Consider the following 18,909-nt stretch of genomic DNA (forward strand, 5'->3'; position numbering starts at 1 on the left):
GACAATGGAACTCTGCCCAATCGGGGAACTCCACATAACGTGGCGGAATAATTTTACAACTTAGTAGAGTTCCGAGTAGCGTGGCTACATGAACTCCGCTTAGGCCTAGTCACAACAACAACCAGCAAGGAGGCATGGCCATAACAAAGAAAACATGCAGGGCTATGGCAAAGGCCCACTGGCTGCCTACACAAAATGGCCGTCAGCCACATGGTCACAACAACAACCAGCAAGGAGGCATGGCCACAACAAAGAACACATTCAGGCCTATGGCAGAAGCACACTGGCTGCCTACACAAATGGCTGCTAGCATCATGGTCACAACAACAAGCAAGAGACCTGGAACACATGCAAGCATATAGGCAATGATTGAAAAGTGGCCTATGGCAAACACACTTAACAATTGGCCAGACAAAGGAGGCAAGGTAACACAGAAAAAGAACATTTATTCAGCAATGCCAAAGAAAATAGTAACTGGGCTAAGATATTTTATAATAGCACATATCCTCAAAAGGCCTCAAATATAATGACCCTACCTATACACTGTTTGCAGAAAGGAAACATGAAATGCCCCTAAAAATCTACATTTTGTCATTTAATCCAATGCCATCCATGGCCTAAACGATGTTTCTATTCAAAAGAGACAACAGAAATAGTTATTTCATGCACACATAACTACTACTGTGCCTACTGACTTGACTAGAAGGCCCATTGGCAGACTAGTCCATATAGTAAATTAAATGAATATTACAAATGTATTAAAAATCATGTAGAAAATGTAGTGAACTGTGCATCATTTTTCCTTTATAAAAGAAGAATAATGACATGCAAATAAAAACTAGGCCCCTACTGAAACTGCAGGCTACACACCACAATTAATTTCAAAAATCAAATAAAAGTACGAATAAATACTGGTGCATGTCCCCAATGAAACAAACAACACCCTTATAAAACAGTTGTTCAACTTACTTGTGAAATCTCAAATACAAAGTCCTTAAACCCAATGGTATATATTCAGCAGACAAGGAGAGTCATCTTTTGAGCTACAAATCCCAATGTAAAATGAGCAGGAGATGAACAAATCACTGGGAGGAGCCTGATGGACAGGAACAGGATGATGTGGTCTCTGAGGCACTTCCTTCCAGTGGGAAAAAAGTTTAAAAAAAAGGATCCATGCACTTAAAACAACCCCAGCGGACAGTTGGAGAAGAAAATCCACTCGAAAAGCCTCTCAGCTGCTTCTTGAGCACAAAAGCTACTCTATTGCTATGTTTGCGATTGGTAATACATTGTCATCATCGCAGCCGGAGGCAGTGCGTGTGAGCTCGCTAGCGGTGAAAGGGAGCGTGAATTCTTGCACGCGCTCGCATGTGGCTAAAGTGTATTGTGCTGCTCACGAGTGAGTGCCTGAACAATTCTCGAACGTGCGACCAGAAAAAAAACCTCCGCTTCACACCCAAAAGACGGAATTCAGAAATTCTGTGCTCTTCCACTGAGTGCCCACATTCTGCAAACTCTGCGAATGGAGCGGAGTTATATGCACAGGCCTAATTCTAATCTGGTTCACAAAGCCAACCTGTCTCTGGCTGGAGCTGTTTTTGATCCCCTAGATCCACCAAATAATGGTGTGTTCCCTCAGGTGGTTCCAGCCACCAGTGTCCTGATCTCATATCTATGCGACAGGCTAGTCAAGGCCAGGGCACCGTGCTGGGAATAACCACAGGTCCACTGACGACTCTAACTGACAGAGTCATTCTCCATGTCTCTGTTATTTTTAGGGCCATCTCGTTCTTATGCTTTCAGGTGCTCCATGCGGTCAGGAAGCCACACCAGCCGGAGGGCCCTGTAGCATCGGACACTTTTCAAAGGAGAGACCAAAGGGGAATGTCCATCAGTATCTGGTTTCATTATCTTGTAATCTTTAGGTGATAGGTCTTAGTACATTATGGGCCATATTCTCAAGGAGCTATCGCCCAGTTAACGGCACTTTAGCACAGCCAAAGTTACGATTAATTTATCACCCCATTCACAAGCTGGTGTCAACAGCCCAGAACACCAGTTTATCCGCGATAGCAGCCTCAAAAATATCGCCACAGATGGCCCCGGCAACTATCGCTAATGAGATGTAGAGTAGGTGTTCCCGTGCAAAAAGCCGCGACAACTCCAGTCTGCAACATTCTCAACGACCAGCCACATCTGTGAAAAGGCCACGAAACATGCGATAATGCGCATTAGCAGCAGGAAACCAACACCTGCTCTGACCTGGTGTAAAGTCGGACGGCAGCCGGCACAAGAAAAGGGAGCCCAGCCCACAGCCACACCTGCAGAACAACAGATACCATGGAGCTACTCATCATGCAGCTCGGAGTCCCAACAGGCCCACAACACCCCTCGCCACCACCCCCAGGCCCGCAACCATCCCCCGGACCTACCCCACACCACCTCCTAGACCACCACAGAGGCAGCACAGACACAGACCGCGGACCATCCAAAAACACAACAGACATGACACCAGAGTATGTCACTGCCCACTACAGGCTCAAAAGGACAACCATCCTCTGCATCCTGAACATCATTGCCCACAGACTGATGGTACCAACACAGCAGATAACCAACATTCCACCTCAGAAAAAGTGCTGGCTGTGCTACACCTGTTGGCCTCTGGTACCTTCCAACCAATTACCGCCAGAGTCAGAGTCAGAGGGGTCTCACAGCCAGCCCTATCCAAGTTTCTCAAACCAGTCCTGGATGGCATAATCAGCTTGGTACCCCAGTACCTATACTTCCCCCACACTGCGCAGAAACAGCTGGAGACCAAGCAAGGTTTCTATGCCATAGCTGCATTTCCGCACGTGTTGGGGCAATTGACTGCACACATGTCCTACTTGTGCCCCCTTGCGACACGCATTCCATCAATGTGCAGGCAATAGTGGACCACTGGGGACTCTTCACCAATGTCGTCGCCAACTACCCAGGTAGTGTGCATGATTCATACATCTTCCGACAGTCCATCATCAACCAGCGCTTCCAGGATGGCACCTACGGAAATACCCTGCTCATTGGTAAGTACCAAATAAACACACCACACACCTCAACTCCACAATCATGCAACTCACAACACTGGGAATGCACACGTCACAAACTCACTTACAACATGCCAAACAACATGCCCACCTACCAGACACGACAGCACAACTTACTGTGGTAACCTGGGCTAGCCATGAACATAAGCCATCAATGGCATGGCAACTCAGCCACACAACAGCAGATTGTGGGGAGAGGTGGGAACCAGGCATGTGCGAAGGAGGCAAGTGACCCATTAATAAGCGTGTACACAATGCCAAGTGTGGCGTGGATGTGCTGGCCAGACTGCAGTATGCAGACCACACACATATCCATGTGTTCTGCTTGGGTTTTCGGATCAGATAGAACCCGCTCATCAGAGCCTCACTAACCCAGCCAGAACGTTACCCCCTCCCTCTCCCTAGGGCCTATCTACAATAGGTAACCACATATATCTTACCACCTAAGGACAGGGAATTCCTACTATACATACCAAGACCTCTTATAATCGGCGGCCTCGCGATCCCATACGGATCCAGACCTCTCTGCCCATACGACAGTATCACAAGTGGCGGCCTCGCGATCCCATACGAATCCAGACCTCTCTACCCAGACGGCAGTCTCAGCACAAGTGGCGGCCTCGCGATCCCATACGAATCCAGACCTCTCTGCCCATACGACAGTATCACAAGTGGCGGCCTCGCGATCCCATACGAATCCAGACCTCTCTACCCAGACGGCAGTCTCAGCACAATCGGCGGCCTCGCGATCCCATACGAATCCAGACCTCTCTGCCCATACGACAGTATCACAAGTGGCGGCCTCGCGATCCCATACGAATCCAGACCTCTCTACCCAGACGGCAGTCTCAGCACAATCGGCGGCCTCGCGATCCCATACGAATCCAGACCTCTCTGCCCATACGACAGTATCACAAGTGGCGGCCTCGCGATCCCATACGAATCCAGGCCTCTCTACCCAGACGGCAGTCTCAGCACAAGTGGCGGCCTCGCGATCCCATACGAATCCAGACCTCTCTGCCCATACGACAGTATCACAAGTGGCGGCCTCGCGATCCCATACGAATCCAGACCTCTCTGCCCATACGACAGTATCACAAGTGGCGGCCTCGCGATCCCATACGAATCCAGACCTCTCTACCCAGACGGCAGTCTCATACGACAGTTCATCCTATGATCACCATAACACACAAAAAGGGAATCAGTCTCACTATTCATCAGATCACACAAGGACTGCCAGTTCGAGCATAGCCTGTTCTCCGGTTCGAGGGGCTCCTCTTTCCCTTATTCAGTTACCACTTACCTGATCAGGGTTAACATCTGTTCATGTAGCCGCAGCTGACTAGAAGAATAGGCTACCCTCTCATACAAGAACACGTCACATGTTGGTTCACTACAAACTGGATACTTTATTACTCATTACATACGCAATCACATAACATTACAATATAACACATAACCTGCAAAGAAAAGTGAAAGATTAAGTTATACACTCTAATAAGAAAGGGTCGACATCACCTTAGTAGTGTGTAGCCTGCACTCAGTGGTCATCTAGGTTCCCTTCTCGTCTGTGCCTCGGCTCGCCTGGAAGTCACACCTCCGCAATCACCCTTCTCCGAGTCACTGGGACCTCTTCCTTATCGGCTACTCTCTCCTCTCTGGCTATTCTGCTAGGAGAGTATCTGTCTCTCGGTTCTTCTCCGCCTTCAAGATGGCGTCTGTCTTCCCTGGAATAAGTAGTAGCTTTACTGCTAACGGCTAGATGCCGCCTACGGACTGAACATGTAACTGCCTCAGACTTTCACTAATATAGAGGTGCGTTTCCTCATGGAAAATTCCGGCCCGTAACCTGCCGCCCACCAAATTCTTGTACCTCCCCGTACCAAGGACACGTTCCCAGCCGGCCGGCCTGATGTAGTGTCTTCGGCATGAAGAAAAATACAATCCTTCGATAAGGGCCGGCCTGAACCGGTTCTCTCCAAGCGAATAACACCTCATAACTAAAACATTACATTTGACCTAGAAGCATCCCAAGCTGCCGGAGCAGAAAGAAAGATGGAGTCTCTCCCGTTTGAGGCCTACCAGGCCTGAATTCAGCACGGCTCCATGAAATACCCTCACTACAGGACAGGTTATCCCTAATACTAACGAATCTATCCCCTAGGCTATGTGTGCAAGCCCTGATCTATGGGGAAGAGCACAGAATCATGTCGAAGTGCCTAGTAAATAGGCTCCATTCACTACTCTAACCCTTAGACTTGAATGGTAAGAGACTGAAGTCACATACAATCACTTTTTCTCACAAGAAGGCCGGGAAAATCGAGCAGAACATTTCACCCTTGACTTCAGTCTATTATACATTCATTAAACAGAACTAATATCTGTGGAAGAATAATATGAAACAAGACTAACTGATCTATGTCTAGTACCAGGTGTGCAGAATTGAAGTAGTGAAGGAATACACTGAATAAAGCAACCGATAGAAATCAAAATGCCGATAGTAACCAGAATACCTCCTAATATCTGACGTAACATATACAAATCAGGTAACCAATTAAAGAGCTAGTCAAACCAGCCCTGGTCAATGTGTTTTCTAACTTCTTCTGTCAAGTCATGTAGTTTATCAATGTGAGCTTGAATGGATTTTGTATGATCAGACAAGTTAAAACAACAAAGACCCTCAAAATCAGAACAATCGTGTCCATGTTTAAGCAAAAGATAATCAATGGCCGCTCGATTTTGCAAGATAGCTCTACGTTCACCCTGGGCGTCTAATAGCATGTCAGACAGGACTGTAGAAGTATGATTAATGGATTTTACCATCCAGCAGGCCATTTTCCCAATAGATTTGGCATTATAAACTGCCAAAGCAGGAACACCAACAATTGAAACAGCCAGGCTAAGGTATTCAGACTTGGAATATAAATGCAAAGATGAGTCACAATCCTCCTGTAACCTCACTGTATCTCGAATCACACGAGAGTTGGCATTCGGATGTGATGAAAACATTAACAAGCTCAGTCTAGTAATGGCACAAGGGCCTCCAGAAATATTTGCGGGGATATATGGCCAGGAAGTATTACCACATGAGAAAAGCCATCCGGCAGGTAGTAACATCGTGCGATAATGACTGGGGGTAACTACCATACTCTTGCAAGTCATGTCATTCTGAACAGAAGTACATGTTTTCGGTGTCCTTTGAAGGCACAAAGTTCGTTCATGAGCGGTGAATGAAGTGGCACCTTTCAATCTTAAACGCATACATTCAGAAATCGCACTAGGATCACAAGTAAAGAAAAAACACAAATCACCCTGTGTGATATTATAGGTAACTATTTGGGACTGGATGGGGGGTATCGGGTCTGACAGTACAGTACACAAGGGGCAATACTCATGGGTAGCAAAATCGCCCAGAAGAACATTGGGGCGAGCATTCGATATATTAAAAATATGAGTCAAAGTCTCCAATGAAGCAGGGACAGCAACTAAACAAGTCGCTAGAATGTCAGTCACCGATCTCATCGGTGTCAAGCAGAAATGAGGGGCTTTAGTCACTCGTTTGGCTAACGTAGTCCAAAAGTTCGGCGACGAATCCCACGCAGCGAAGGAACGCGACACTCGGGTTCTCAACTCAGCCCGGGTTGATGGGATCTCTCCTCTCTCGTCGTACCAGCCCAAAAGGAGTCCAACGCCGACACATCCTGCAGCAACAGTCCAAAGAATGATCTGAAAGAGAATCAAATACAGGCATTATTCATTCTCGTAAGTAACATTTGTCAGCCGGGACTGCTTCCCAGCTATCTTTCCCTGGTCTCATAACTAAAATGGTGTTGTCTTGACCGGTTGCAATGACTTCTGCTTGTTCAGGGGGATTCTTAGGCGACTGCACCCAAACTCTGGCCCCAGGATTATCTGTGGAGCCAAAACCTTTCTGGCCTCGTACAGTTAGCAATGTTGGGGCAGTGCCTTTTGTGATCCCACCACTGTAAACAGGCATTATTAGCAATTGAGCCACTCGGTCAGTTTGATGTATCAGTAAGTCAACCTCACTGCTATTCAGCAGGAGCACCTTAATCTCTCCCTGATAATCACTATCAATGATTCCTCCAAGCACCTGAATGCCTTTTACAGCCAGCCCCGATCTAGGGGCGATTAATCCGAAATTCCCAGTTGGTATATAAACACCAACACCAGTTTCAATGATGACTCGATCCTTACTTTTTATAACGGTGTTATCCATGGCATGCAAGTCTAAACCTGCCGACCCTGGGGTCGCTCTACATGGAGCCAAAGCTCCGGGAGTAATCTCCCAGTACATCACAGTCTCTCTGATTTCATTGGGCTTAGCATCAACATTCGGAGGAAACAAACGCATAAGTGGGGATTCAGCATTTAGAAAAGGACGGTTATTCAAAATCAATAGCGCTTGAGGCAAAAAGTCTCGCCAATTCTTATACTTGTCATCTGTTAATTTACGTAACTGATCTTTCAGCAGTCCATTCAACCTCTCCACAAGACCCGAGGCCTGTGGATAATATGGTATATGAAACACCCATTCAATATTGTTTTCCACACAGAATTCCTGTACCAATCTTCCACGAAAATGGGATGCATTATCAGATTGAATTTGGAATGGCACACCATAATACATCATAATCAATTCCAATGTTTTAATAGTATTCAATTGGGTAGCTTGCTTACAGGGAAGGGCCACCAACAGGCCACTGTATGTATCAACAATAGTGCAAACATATTGACAATTCCTACTCATAGGAAGTGGACCGATGTAATCAATCTGCCAAATTTGAGCGGGCAATTTCCCGCGATGTAAATGACCTTTAACAGTTTGGGGCACTTTGCGCTGCCTGATATGCTGACAAATGGGACAATGTAGAATAACATTTTTGATTAAATCTAGGGGAATATAAATTCCTCGATCAGCAGCCCACCTGCTAGTGGCTTTCTCTCCAAAGTGTCCTGCTTTCTGGTGGGCCCATTTCGCCAATCCCGCAATATCAGAATCTTGCCTGTCCACCACTGCCTCAGCAATTTTAGATTTCTCATCTGCAATGTTATGAAAGAATTTGTCAAGAGAGTCTATCGGGGTATGAGCATCCACATGGAAGATTGTAACAGTACTCTGTGGGAGCATTTCCCAAATCTCCTGCCATAATTCTTTTCCCCACAGTTCTTTTGAATGGATTTTCCAACTATGGGAATGCCAAGTCGGTAACCAAACTGCCAGTCCATTGGCAGTAGACCAAGAATCGGTGAAAATATGACATGTGCCAGGTAACTCTTGTTTCAGAACTTGATAAACAGCATAGAGTTCAGCAAATTGACTGCTCTTACCCTCACCAGTTGTGCTCAGCAATTTTTGTGTGATCGGATTATAGGACACCGCCTTCCAATGCCGTTTCGTCCCTATGAACCTTGCTGAACCATCCGTAAACCAGACATGGTTTCTGTCCTCCGCCGACAAATCATCAAAAGGTCTACCCCACTTAACAGGAGACTCCTGTACTAAAGGTACGGAACATTCACTCTCAGTCTCAGTCGATGGCGCCCGCGCCACCTGCTCATGCAAAGATGCAACGCCTTTTTGTCCCACACGTGCCCTGTCTTGTATATACCATTTCCATTTAATCACACTCGCCTCTTGAGCGTGTCCAATTCGGTGAGTTTTCGGCGAACTCATAACCCACTGCATGATAGGAATTTCAGGTCGCAAAACTATATCATGTCCCAAAGTCAATTGCTCGGTATCCACCAGAGCCCAATAACATGCAAGTAACTGTTTCTCAAAAGGTGTATAACTCTCACCAGCATCAGGTAACTTTTTGGTCCAGAAACCTAACGGTACTCTACTCTTGCCTTGTTTCTGCCACAAACTCCAATTCGCATAAAGGCCTTGTACAGACACATTCAAATCCACATCACCATCACATACAGGCCATAAATCCAGAGCATGCTGAATTGCTTCTTTTGCCAGACTGAACGCATCTTGCTGTGGTTTATCCCATTCAAATGCATTCTTTTTACGAGTGACCTGGTACAAAGGGGCCAATATTTGACTCAAATGAGGAATATGCTGGCGCCAAAAACCAAACAAACCAATGAAGCTTTGGGCTTCTTTCCTATTCCTCGGAACTGCAAAATCAAGAATTTTCTGTTTAACCTGAGGGATCACTTCTCGGTGCCCCTCATGCCAATTAATACCCAAAAATTTCACAGCCTGGGACGGACCTTGTAACTTATCCGGGTTTATTTCCCAACCTTTCTCACGCAGGCACTCAATGACTCTGTCCAATTGGGTCTGAACTTCCTCTTGTGTTTCGCCTTGGATCAAAATATCATCAATATAGTGACATATCTGAATTTGCGGATGAACCGGTACCTCAGCCAAATGCTCTGCCACCAGCCGGTGACATATCGTAGGACTATGCACATAGCCCTGGGGAAGACTTCTAAACGTCATCTGACGCCCGTTCCACGTAAAACTGAATTGTTCCTGACACTCAGGGGCAATCGGAATCGAAAAGAAAGCATTAGCAATATCAATGGACGCATACCATGTACCTGGATGTTTTTGGATTCTTTCAATTAGGGTAATAACATCCGGTACTGCAACAGTCAAAGAGGGTGTGTGTCTATTCAATTCTCGATAATCAACAGTCATGCGCCAAGAATTATCACTCTTACGTACAGGCCAAACAGGATTATTCCAAGCAGAAGTAACTGGGGTTATAACTCCTGCATCCACCAACTCCTGAATAGTGGTACTAATCTCTTCATGACCACCTGGAATACGATACTGCTTCTGACGAACCACTTTTGTCGCCTGGGGAACTTTTATGGGGGGCATTCTTAAACAACCAACCCGTACAGGCCTGGACAATATATAATGTTTAGTTCCAAATTGGTAACATCCATCATCTAAGTGCAAAGTCATTCCTTTCAAAATATCAATTCCAATTATGAATTCTAAGAGTGGTACCACTAATACAGAGTATTCTTTTCTAGGAATTCTACCTATTCTCATTTCAAGTAAAGTTTGGACTGCGGGAGTTTCCTTTCCACCTAATCCGGTAATTGTAAAAGGCTGACCTTTAAACTTCTTTGATTTTCCATGAATAAGAGTGGCCTCCGCTCCTGTATCTACCAATGCTCGGGCCCTTTGGATATTACGATGTCTCCAATAAATATCAATATCTACATAGGGTCTATTATCTCTGTGAGCCCATCTGTGTACTGGAGCTTGACCTATTTCCTAGTCATTTTTACTGCGTTCTGTGTACCAGGATAAATCAGGATAAAGACTCTCACGTTTCCCAGGTATCGATACCTCCTGTTCATATCCATCTCCATTACGAAATGGATTCCTGTCCTCTGTATTGTACTGCGGGTTTCGATCGGCCAATCTGTGTCGATCCTCTCTCCTTCTCAACTCAGGGGATTGATCCCTATCATCTCTACGTCTGCAGTTAACATAATCATCTCTCCCCCTCTCTCTTTCCCCCTCTCTCTCCCTGTCTCTCTCACGACGGGGGGACAAATCACGTACATAACGTCGATCATCACGACGATCAGAGCGCCCACGGCGGTCGTCATCACCGCTACCGTCAGAAAAACCACGATCACACTCAGTCGTTCGAACACGCCGGGCACCCTCCTTTCGATCCAAGCCACGTTTGCGAAACATTTCCCACAAACGAGAAGTAGTCTCACCGTCAATGTCCTCCTTCCGCACACCATCGGCCATAAGACCAAAAAACATATCACGTCTAGTAAGTTTATTGTCACCAGGAGTACGAGTGTCAGGCCGGGATTGCCGTTCAGGTTTAAACCACTCACCCAACTCACCGAGTTGGCGTACCGATTCCAGCACCGTAGACAATATGTTACCAGTCTGATTAATCAATAAAGTCATCATGACCTGCTTATAAGCAACAGGGGAAGAACGAATAATACGATTCCGCACAGAAGATGTCAACAAACCATCAAGCAACCTGTCAGCAGTATTCAGAAAAATTGCCGTTTTCATCACCTCCTCTTTGAGACGTTGTGCAGCATCGCGCAAAGTATACCACGGTTTGTCATTCACAGGCCAGTCAGACTCAGTAGGATATTTTTGATTACAACCCTCAGTCGCCAATTGAAGCAAAGAAATTTGACCACCACCATTAAAGTTACGAAAATGATCCTGTACAGTAGAATCCGAACTCAAGGAACAAAACTTCAAACAATCGCCAGTATCCAACATAATGCCAGCAGCGCCCAGTTCATAAAGGCGCACCATCCATGTGAGTAAGGTCTCACCAGCTCGCTGCCGAAATCGCTGCAAAATATCACTAATTTCTTGTTGAGTAAAATCCTCCAAAGAGTCTAAAGCAATACCATTCGGAGCACCGGGAGCCTGCTGCAACTTCCGCCGAAAAACTGGATGCACCGAGACCGCAGGACGAGCATCACAAGGAGCTCGACCAGTACACGTAGAGGAACAATCAGTGTAAGAAGCATCGACCCCGCTCGAAGGACGAGCGCAATCATGGGGTGCACCATCAGAGGCGCAAGAAGCAGACTTACAATCACGGCCGGAGCGAGAGGACTCGCGCTTGGCAGACTCCTCACCCGAGGAAGGAGAATCACTCGAGTTCCAGATATTACCATCCCATTCATCAGGATTCCAATCCAGTCCGGCTTTCGCCACGACCAGATGCACCTTTCGCGTCGAAACCCGACCACGCCGATTCTTGTATTTATAACGAGCAATTCGCACAGCCGCCCTCTCGGCAATAGTTTGGTACGTCTCAAGTTTGTCAGCAAGCAACTTATTTTGACACCGCAACAAAGTATGAGCATTCTGAATCTCAACAAAGTTCGCTTCCACATCCTTATGCAATGTCTGTAACTTCAACAACCTCTCATGCAGAATCCTGTACGCAGACAGAACAATCCAACCTCTGCGCCCCAAAACGGGAAGCTCATCACCCTTAGATACCGGCGCCTTCTGTAAACAAGTAATCACATTAGCCGGCTCCGCCAGCTCCAAAAAAGAATTCCAATTCTCACTCAAACCAGTAGAATCAGCCCACTCACGGGCTAAGGCTTCATAAGGCGGTGAATCCCAGCCGGGAATATCAACGGGCAACTTAAAAGTAGATTTCGACTTTCTAGAAAACATCTCGGAAAAGAAAAAAAAAAGAGAAAAAGAGAAAGAAGAAAGAGAAAAGAAAACTACACACAATTATATACAAATAATATACAAACGAAACCACGCACGCGCCGAAAGCAAACACGATACAACCACAACGCACACAGGTTTCGTAAACGGTTCGTGACGCCAAATGTTCTGCTTGGGTTTTTGGATCAGATAGAACCCGCTCATCAGAGCCTCACTAACCCAGCCAGAACGTTACCCCCTCCCTCTCCCTAGGGCCTATCTACAATAGGTAACCACATATATCTTACCACCTAAGGACAGGGAATTCCTACTATACATACCAAGACCTCTTATAATCGGCGGCCTCGCGATCCCATACGGATCCAGACCTCTCTGCCCATACGACAGTATCACAAGTGGCGGCCTCGCGATCCCATACGAATCCAGACCTCTCTACCCAGACGGCAGTCTCAGCACAAGTGGCGGCCTCGCGATCCCATACGAATCCAGACCTCTCTGCCCATACGACAGTATCACAAGTGGCGGCCTCGCGATCCCATACGAATCCAGACCTCTCTACCCAGACGGCAGTCTCAGCACAAGTGGCGGCCTCGCGATCCCATACGAATCCAGACCTCTCTACCCAGACGGCAGTCTCAGCACAATCGGCGGCCTCGCGATCCCATACGAATCCAGACCTCTCTGCCCATACGACAGTATCACAAGTGGCGGCCTCGCGATCCCATACGAATCCAGACCTCTCTACCCAGACGGCAGTATCACAAGTGGCGGCCTCGCGATCCCATACGAATCCAGACCTCTCTACCCAGACGGCAGTCTCAGCACAATCGGCAGCCTCGCGATCCCATACGAATCCAGACCTCTCTGCCCATACGACAGTATCACAAGTGGCGGCCTCGCGATCCCATACGAATCCAGACCTCTCTACCCAGACGGCAGTCTCAGCACAATCGGCGGCCTCGCGATCCCATATGAATCCAGACCTCTCTGCCCATACGACAGTATCACAAGTGGCGGCCTCACGATCCCATACGAATCCAGACCTCTCTACCCAGACGGCAGTCTCAGCACAAGTGGCGGCCTCGCGATCCCATACGAATCCAGACCTCTCTGCCCATACGACAGTATCACAAGTGGCGGCCTCGCGATCCCATACAAATCCAGACCTCTCTGCCCATACGACAGTATCACAAGTGGCGGCCTCGCGATCCCATACGAATCCAGACCTCTCTACCCAGACGGCAGTCTCATACGACAGTTCATCCTATGATCACCATAACACACAAAAAGGGAATCAGTCTCACTATTCATCAGATCACACAAGGACTGCCAGTTCGAGCATAGCCTGTTCTCCGGTTCGAGGGGCTCCTCTTTCCCTTATTCAGTTACCACTTACCTGATCAGGGTTAACATCTGTTCATGTAGCCGCAGCTGACTAGAAGAATAGGCTACCCTCTCATACAAGAACACGTCACATGTTGGTTCACTACAAACTGGATACTTTATTACTCATTACATACGCAATCACATAACATTACAATATAACACATAACCTGCAAAGAAAAGTGAAAGATTAAGTTATACACTCTAATAAGAAAGGGTCGACATCACCTTAGTAGTGTGTAGCCTGCACTCAGTGGTCATCTAGGTTCCCTTCTCGTCTGTGCCTCGGCTCGCCTGGAAGTCACACCTCCGCAATCACCCTTCTCCGAGTCACTGGGACCTCTTCCTTATCGGCTACTCTCTCCTCTCTGGCTATTCTGCTAGGAGAGTATCTGTCTCTCGGTTCTTCTCCGCCTTCAAGATGGCGTCTGTCTTCCCTGGAATAAGTAGTAGCTTTACTGCTAACGGCTAGATGCCGCCTACGGACTGAACATGTAACTGCCTCAGACTTTCACTAATATAGAGGTGCGTTTCCTCATGGAAAATTCCGGCCCGTAACCTGCCGCCCACCAAATTCTTGTACCTCCCCGTACCAAGGACACGTTCCCAGCCGGCCGGCCTGATGTAGTGTCTTCGGCATGAAGAAAAATACAATCCTTCGATAAGGGCCGGCCTGAACCGGTTCTCTCCAAGCGAATAACACCTCATAACTAAAACATTACATTTGACCTAGAAGCATCCCAAGCTGCCGGAGCAGAAAGAAAGATGGAGTCTCTCCCGTTTGAGGCCTACCAGGCCTGAATTCAGCACGGCTCCATGAAATACCCTCACTACAGGACAGGTTATCCCTAATACTAACGAATCTATCCCCTAGGCTATGTGTGCAAGCCCTGATCTATGGGGAAGAGCACAGAATCATGTCGAAGTGCCTAGTAAATAGGCTCCATTCACTACTCTAACCCTTAGACTTGAATGGTAAGAGACTGAAGTCACATACAATCACTTTTTCTCACAAGAAGGCCGGGAAAATCGAGCAGAACACCATGTCGACACACATCGCTGGTATATGGAGTGTAGTGGACAGTGGACACAACCATATCACCCCAGCCAGTGGGGAAGATCCAGGAAATGTAGCTTGTGACGTCCCCCCTGTAAGCGTGAGTGGAGTGGGCTGGCCCGGCGTATGCCAGGCCAAAGTAGGGGTGTGAATGAAAGGCACATAACTCTGGGCATGGTCCTCTTCCAGAATGCCCAAAATCTCTGCCAGGGCGGCACCTCTTGCCCCACCACGAGACCGACGCCGTCACCGTGAGCGGTGTTGCCTGCAATCCTGTGGGCCTGATGCACCCCAGGCAGCTGTTTCTGAACCAGTCTTGCCTGCCCCTGTGCACCCAGCCCTCAATGCCCAGCTGTTGACACCGACGTGTGTAGAAGAGGGCCCACCACGTGCCGGTGCAAGCTCCAAGCCCGAGGCTCGCGACCTTGGCAGCCTCCTCCGACCATCACTGCCTCCGCGACACAGGCCTGCAGTACTCCTTTCTTGTTGACGTACTCCATCGGCATACACAGCGGACTAGTAGGTCACACATTTGGAACAGAGTCATGCCCTCTACATGGCAGAGTCCATGTCATTGTACAGCCCTCTTCGCATACTGCATCCCCTTCCAGCTCTGTTGCCCCTGAGTGTGTGCCCTGAAATTCATGGTCGATATCTGTCTGTGGCGTCTGGGCCCATGGGCTGGAGGTTGTCTTCCTCTACATGTAGCTGATACTGACAAGGTGGAAAAGTAGAGTCTGTAGCATTCAACTCCGCAATTTGCCTGTTCCTGCTTGCTTCTGCCCTCTGCATCATGCCCTGGAGGGACACCTTCCACTGTCCTCTGCGACATTACCCTTGGACATGGACGAGTACATACTCAGCTCGCGTGTAACCCTGGGCGTAGTTCGCATAGTAGTGCTACGCGTAGCTACTCAAAGTTCACTTTGCACTATGCGAGATACGCGTAACACTACAGTACGCTGTCCGCAATGATTGCACATTGCCGGATGCTTGTCCGCACTGTGCAATCATTGCAAACGGCATCTTGCACAGTGCAAGCGGTCATTTTCTGCCGCTCGAGTTTCTCATCGCGAGCATACGTGACCACTCGCAATGAGAAACCTGACCTCCAGCGTTGAGAATCTCGCTGGGAAGTTAATTTACCACTCTCGCGATCGGCAACTTGATGTGGCTGATCGTGAACGAGGAAAAAGTCTCGCCGGGATGTCATTTTGCTCGCTCGCGGTCACCAACTTGACGTTGAGGACCGCGAACGAGCATTGTGCTACGTGCAATTTGTGTAGCGCGAAGTAGCACAAACTACGCAAACTTCGCGAGCGTAGCATAGTTGTCCGCCAAGGGTTACTCGCGTGGCCTTACCTCAGTGCACCGCAATTCACCGTCCTGTGGCGTTGTGCCTGTGCCGGACGCTGTGCATCCAGGGCCACAAACTCTGTGCTGCTCAAGTCAGGGACCAATGATGTCCATACCTTGTACTGCTGATTGCCTGCTCACTGTTGTGGTTTTTGCCAGCACCAACCAGCCCCAGAGTGGTGGCTTATACTACCCAACAATCATCCAGCACAGGCGGCACTGGAGATGTGACCCTGGCAATAATAGGGTCCGGGCGCACGTGGCCGTAGCCGGTCCCAGAAGCTCACTCAGTGTGTCCGTGTGGTCATTATATATGCATGTGGGACCAGTACATTGTGCTGTGTACAGCGTGCGCAACCATGTCACTGCAGGCAGTGGTGTAGACCTGGGACATGTAACCGTGTTGTATCTTCATGTGAGCGTAAGCGGAGTGGACAGGCGTACAACAGTACTGTGTAGGGGTGTCGCTTCTCCACACGTGGATCTGGGTGTGGTCCATTGTGGGCCTTGCCAAGGATGTGGCTGATGCATGTGTCTCTGTATTAATGTCAAAAACAACAGTTGATGGACAGAATGCAGAACAATGTCATATGTTCACCCCAGTTCAGCGATCTGGGCCTAAATCCATCGTTTTTTTGCTCACCATGCCACCCCAGGAAGACATGGCTTGGCAGTTCGGGCTGGACTGTTCCAATGAGGCACAGGGTCAAGACTGATTTGCATATGGCCATGCCTGAACTGGGGTGGTGTGGTGAGCAAAATAACGATGAATTAAACCCAGATCTGTGACTGGGGTAAATGTTTTGTAAATGTGCAACATTCCGTCCATCATCTTGTGTGTTTTGCTGTTCGCCCTATGTGCGAAGGGTATGCCCAGACATGGGTGCCGTGCTCACTACGCCACTGGAGTCAAGCTATCCTGGCTGAAGAGGGGTGAAACCCCGAAACCGGTCCTAGGATGCTTGATTCCGGACCAGGGAAGACATGGCTTGGCAGTTCGGGTTGGACTGTTCCCATGAAGCACAGGGTCAAGACTGATTTGCATATGGCCATGTCTGAACTGGAGTGGTGTGGTGAGCAAAATAACAATGGATTAAACCCAGATCTGTGACTGGGGGTGAATGTTTTGCCAATGTGCAACATTCCGTCCATCATCTTGTGTGTTTTTCTGTATTAATGTCTGCGCCAGCCATCATGCAATCGACAATGTTGCTATGTGGCATGTCCCCGGTGTGCGTGGTCGGCCGAAGGGGTACATGGGGAGGGCATGTCCGCTCGGGCTCAGGGATCACACATGCCAACTATTGTGTGTGTCGCTATTAGTGCAGCATGAGCCAAAGATGTACCCTCAACGGCATGTTGAGTTCAGCCAGGCAGGTGCTCTACATCTGCGGCATCACTGTCCTTGCAATGGGCCGACACACACGTGGCCAGCCACATTCTGTGCAGCATCATCACTGTGTCGTGCTCTGGCTTGTAGACATGCGCAGACAGGCATGTCAATGGTGTGTCGTAAGGATGCATGTTATGGACTCGCGCTGTGCACACTAGTGAATGTGCTCATGGGGAGGTGCAGCAGTGAGGCTACGTAGTACACAGTGATGCAGATCATTTGCAACAAGCAGTACATATCATACAGGAATCACTAAGTCACACATATCACACACCAATGGACCAGTGAGCCTGCCAACACATCATGCAGTATGTAGTCGTGACTCATGTCTCTCTGCACTGTCATAGGTGACCAAGGATATGCACTCTGCGCTTGGATGATGACACCCCTCTGAGCCCCGAACACACAGGCCCAGAGGCAGTACAATTTGGCCCACAAACACACCAGGGGTATCGTGGAACGCACATTTGGCGTATTGAAGTCTTGTTTCAGGTCCCTTTACGTCACAGGTGGTAAGCTCCTGTACAGCCCAGACCTTGTGTGCAAGATGATCCTTGCATGTTGTGTGTTGCACAGCATATGTATACGCAGCAAAGCCCCATGGATACGAGTGCCAGATGCAGCGGAAGATGATGATGAAGATGAGGCAGGTGGACCACACCCCATTGCAGCCGCAGCAGGAATAGCACATAGGGACTTCATCATTGACAGTTTCTTCTCTGGTTGACGTCACATTGTGTGGGTCCTTTGCAGTAATGGCACAGTATGTTGACTGCCACAGGCACTGCATGTGCTAATAAAAGCATTCCGATACACATTCCCTGCATGCATGTCACTCTTCTGTACACTCAGACAAGTGTGGGTGCGACATGTTGTTCTGTCAATTTAGGGATTTGGGGATGGATGGTGGGTGTGTTACCTCTGTGCAGTGAGGCTGTTTATGGTGTCACGTGTTCTAACTGCCAGTTCTGTGTGTCACAGTTGTTAGGGTATCCCACTCATCTGCATTCCATTTTGGCTGTCATTTGTGGCCTACAGGTGACAACAGGGATTCTTTTGTGCTCTGATATGTGCCGCCATGATGCAGGGATGCACCCTGTGACTCAAGGCCCACGCCCATGGGCAACATGTGCGTAAGGGGGAGTCAATGCGCCTGCATTAGTCCGTGCTTTCATTCTTGTTTGGTCGTGTACATTGCACGTTGGTGTGCAGGGGGTGTTGCTTGTCCCTCTGCAATGTGAGGGGGAGATGCGGTTTCACAGTGTGTCCCATGTTTGTTTCCGCATTGGCGCAGGTTACATACTGGATGCATGTCTATGTGCATTGAGGCTGTTTGTGGGGAAATGGCTATCTGATTTGGACAATGGTCATTTGTTCTGAGTCACAGCTGTGGGGTTGTGCTCGCAGGTTGTCATCTCACCGTTTGTTAAGTCTGCTTGTATGTTGCATTTTC

Source organism: Triturus cristatus, chromosome 8, assembly GCF_964204655.1.
Source record: "Triturus cristatus chromosome 8, aTriCri1.1, whole genome shotgun sequence".
NCBI classification, from domain to species: domain Eukaryota; kingdom Metazoa; phylum Chordata; class Amphibia; order Caudata; family Salamandridae; genus Triturus; species Triturus cristatus.